Raw genomic sequence first — 4,542 nt, 5'->3', positions numbered from 1 at the left:
AGTCGCTGAAGATGAACTCAGAGGGGCCGTGAGAAATTGCCTTCCCATCCTAGAGGAAATCAGTCCTGAATATTCACTGGAAGGACTGACGCTGAAGCTGAAACTCCAATACTTTGTCCACCTGATGTGAACACCCGGCCTCATTTGAAGAGACCCTGATGCTGGGAAAGATTGAAGGCGGGAGGAGAAGGGGAAGACAGATGATGAGATGGTTGGATGGCATCACCGACTCAATGGTCATGACTTTGGGTAAACTCCAGGAGTTGGTGATGGACAGGGAGGCCTGGCGTGCTGCAGTGCATGGGGTCGCAAAGAGTCAGACACGACTGAGCGACTGAACTGAACCGAGAAACGTGCAGTGGAAGCCAGAGGTGAGGAGCAGGCAGGAAACAGACATCTGGGGGGATGTCAAGGTCAACACCTGAGCCCCACGGGAATCAGAACAACCTCCCCACCCCCCAGCTCTGTCAGACACACAGAACCTGTTCCTTTCCCTTCACCTGACTCTTCACAGTCAGCAAAGTCATGCCCTTTGACTTAAAAGGCACAGGACTTCCCCTCCATGGAGAGCAAGTGCAGGGTAGTCCTCCAGGGAAAGACCCACAAACGGTAACCAAGAAGAGGCCCTAAGCATCACTCCCCCAGTTTCCTCCTCAGGCCCGTCTCCCCCCTGCCTGGGCAACATGCTTTCCATCGTGGAGACACTGATGGCATTTCCTAGGACCCTCTATGCACGGAATTTCTATTGCTGTTATTCAGTCACTCTGTCATGTCCGACTCTCTGCAACCCCATGGACCGCAGCACGCCAGGACTCCCTGTCCATCACCAACTCCCGGAGTTTATCCAAACTCATGTCCAGCGAGTGGGTGATGTCATCCAACCATCTCATCCTCTGTCGTCCCCTTCTCCTCCCGCCCTCAATCTTCCCCAGCATCAGGGTCTTTTCCAAGGAGTCAGGTCTTCGCATCAGGTGGCCAGAGTATTGGAGCTTCAGCTTCAGCATCCGTCCTTCCAATGAATGTTCAGAACTGATTTCCTTTAGGATGGACTGGTTGGATCTCCTTGCTCTTCGCATCAGGTGGCCGGAGTATTGGAGCTTCAGCTTCAGCATCAATCCTTCCAATGAATATTCAGAACTGATTTCCTTTAGGATGGACTGGTTGGAGCTCCTTGCTCTTTGCATCAGGTGGCCAGAGTATTGGAGCTTCAGCTTCAGCATCAGTCCTTCCAATTAAAAAAAAAAAATGTTAAGCAGGAGGGATAAACTGGAAAGAGATAAGTGAAGATTGACTGCATAGCACAGGGAACTCTCCTCAGCGATCTATTACGGGCCTTCCCGGGCCATCTGGTGGTTAAGACTCTGTCCTCCCACTGCAGGGGCTGTGGGTTCAACCGTTGGTCAGGGAACTAATTTCCCACAGGCTGGTCCAAATGCCTCCTCCCCAAAAAATAGAGATTAAAAAAAAAATACTATGTAATGAGCTATATGGGAAAAGAATGTGAAAAAGAGTGAATACCCGTGACTTGGTGGTAAGAATCCACCTGCAAGGCAGGAGACCCGGGTTCGATCCCTGGGTTGGGAAGCTCCCCTGGAGGAGGGCACAGCAACCACTCCAGTGTTCTTGCCTGGAGAATCCCATGGACACAGGAGCCTGGCGGGCTCCCGTCCACGAAGGCACAAAGGGTTGGACACGACTGAAGTGACTTAGCACAGCATAACTGTAGGTCGCTCAGTCCTGTCCGACTCTGAGACCCCATGGACTGCGGCCCCCTAGGCTCCTCTGTCCATGGGATTCTCCAGGCAACAATACTGGGCGGTGTTGCCATTTCCTCCTCCAGAGGATCTTCCCCACCCAGGGATCAAACCCAGGTCCCCTGCATGGCAGGCAAATTCTTCACCATCTAAGTCCAAGCACAGCTTAGCATATACTCCAGAAAATAAAATTTTAATTCAGACTTTATCTAATTCAGTCATGTGGAATACCTCTTTCTATGACCACCTGGAATAAACGAGGTGTCTCAGTAGTTGTAAAAAGAAAAAAATATATACAGATTTCATTTATTGAAATAAATAGTAAAGTTGTTTTGGGGAAAAAAGAAATGTGTTTAGCACACACAGGTTTCCTATACGTACAGACAGACGACAGAGTTAGGTTCCAGATAATACAAAGAGACCAGTGTGGTCAGAAATAAAGACATGGATAGAGGGCTATCATCACAGACACTCACACACACACACACACACACACACATACATGTAGGTATGTACAGATAGGCACACATCTGTTTTCTGCATCATAGAACCATGTATGCTGTTGTTCAGTCGCCAAGTCATGTCTGACTCTTCGCAACCCCTCAGACTGCAGCACGCCAGGCTGCAGTATAAAAAGCCGCTATATAACCACAGAAGTAGGTACATCAATTCATACACCGGTCCAGTCTTCAGGCGGAACAGCGGGGAAATTATTAGAAGTCATAAGTCAGACATGAGTAGACAGGAAGCCAATTCCAACCCCATGTCTCCGGCAAAACGAGTGCCCCCAGGCACCACCTCCAGGCATCTTTCTTCCGTAACTGCATCAGCTTGAGACTCAATTCCAGCCTCACGAAGGCGGCACCCAGAGGTTCCAGGATGCAACACCCGAGATGAACGCTCCTGTCCCAGGTCAGATTCAGCCGTCAGCTCTGTTACCTCCGAAGAGCAGCCACGCCTGGCCGACCCGCAATGCACGGCTCAGCGTTTCCAAGTGAGCGGTCAATCAGACGCGGCCAAGACGCTTCAGCTGGCACCATCCAAAGCCAGACAGCATATTAAAAAGCAGAGACATCACTTGTCTGACAAAGGTCCGTCTAGTCAAGGCTATGGTTTTGCCAGTGGTCATGTATGGATGTGAGAGTTGGACTATAAAGAAATCTGAGCGCCAAAGAATTGATGCTTTGAACTGTGGTGTTGGAGAAGACTCTTGAGAGTCCCTTGGACTGCAAGGAGATCCAACCAGTCCATCCTAAGGGAGATCAGTCCTGGGTGTTCTTTGGAAGGAATGATGCTAAAGCTGAAACTCCAGTACTTTGGCCACCTCATGCAAAGAATTGACTCATTGAAAAAGACTCTGATGCTGGGAGGGATTAGGGGCAGGAGGAGAAGGGGACAACAGAGGATGAGATGGCTGGATGGCATCACCGACTCGATGGATGTGAGTCTGAGTGAACTCCGGGAGTTGGTGATGGACAGGGAGGCCACGGGGTCGCAGAGTCGGACACGACTGAGCGATTGAACTTAACTGAACAGCCGATTAACAATGCTGTGACGGTTTCATGCGGACAGTGAAGGGCCTGAAGCTCGGAGAAATGACTCCCTGGGATGGAGCCCCTCGGGGGTGATCACAGAGCTTACAATTCGGGAGGAAACATATACATAAATACAAACACGACAATCATTAACAGCTAGCTGGGCTTGTCTGGCGGTGCAGTGGTTGAGAATCCACGTGCCAACGCAGGAGACCCAGGCTCGATCTCTGCGGGAAGACACCACATGTCGCTGCAGCCACAGAGCCCACGCACCACAGCCAATGAGCCTGGGCTCCAGAGCCCGGGAGTCAAAACTACTGAGGCCACGAGCAGCAGTTCCTGAAGCCCGCGTGCCCGAGAGCCTGTGCTCTGCAGCAAGAGAGAGGAAGCTCCCAAGTGGAAAGTAGAACGCAGACAGGAAGCGGAAGAAGAGACCAGCGCTTGCTCGTCGCAACTACAGAAAAGCCACACGGCAACAAAGACCCAGCACAACCAGAAACAAAGATTAAATGCTTCTTCTGAAATGACAGTTGAAGTCTTGTCTTGCTTCTGATTATAAAACATATCTAACAGGACTTGCCCGGCCATCCAGTGGTTAAAAACCCACCTGCCAGGAAAGGGGACACGGGTCTGATCTCCGGTCCGGAAAGATCCCACGTCCCACCCAGGCTATGCCACCATGAAGAAACACGAACATAAACTCCTGCTTTCATGCAAAGTGAAGTCAGTCAGACAGAGAAAGACGAATGCGTTCTATTATATTGCTCACATGCAGAACCTAAAAGATACCACAAACGAAATTACAAAACAGTCAAGGCGTGGAAACAAACTAAGCTGTCCATTGACAGAGGAATGGTTCAAGAAGATGGGGTACATACATAAAATAGAACATTACGTGCCCTAAAAAAGAGCGAAATACAGCCCTTGGCAGCCACATGGATAGACCTAGAGATTGTGATGGGCTTCCCCGGTGGCTCAGAGGGTAAAGAATCCACCTGCAAGGCAGGAGACCCAGGCTCCATCCCTGGGTCAGGAAGATCCCCTGGAGGAGGGATTAGCTACCTTGGAAGATCCCCTGGAGGAGGGAATGGCTACCTTGGAAGATCCCCTGGAGGAGGGAACAGCTACCTTGGCAACAACCTCATAGATACAGACAGCTTGTTGCCACAGGTGCGGGCTGGGAGGTGAACGAAACAGGGAAGGACGGTCAGAGGCACAGAATTCCAGGTATAAGCCACACGACATGCAGCATG

Source organism: Bos taurus, chromosome 1, assembly GCF_002263795.3.
Source record: "Bos taurus isolate L1 Dominette 01449 registration number 42190680 breed Hereford chromosome 1, ARS-UCD2.0, whole genome shotgun sequence".
Lineage (NCBI taxonomy): Eukaryota > Metazoa > Chordata > Mammalia > Artiodactyla > Bovidae > Bos > Bos taurus.
The sequence above is the reverse complement of the archived record's forward strand: the minus strand, read 5'-3'. Positions refer to the sequence as shown.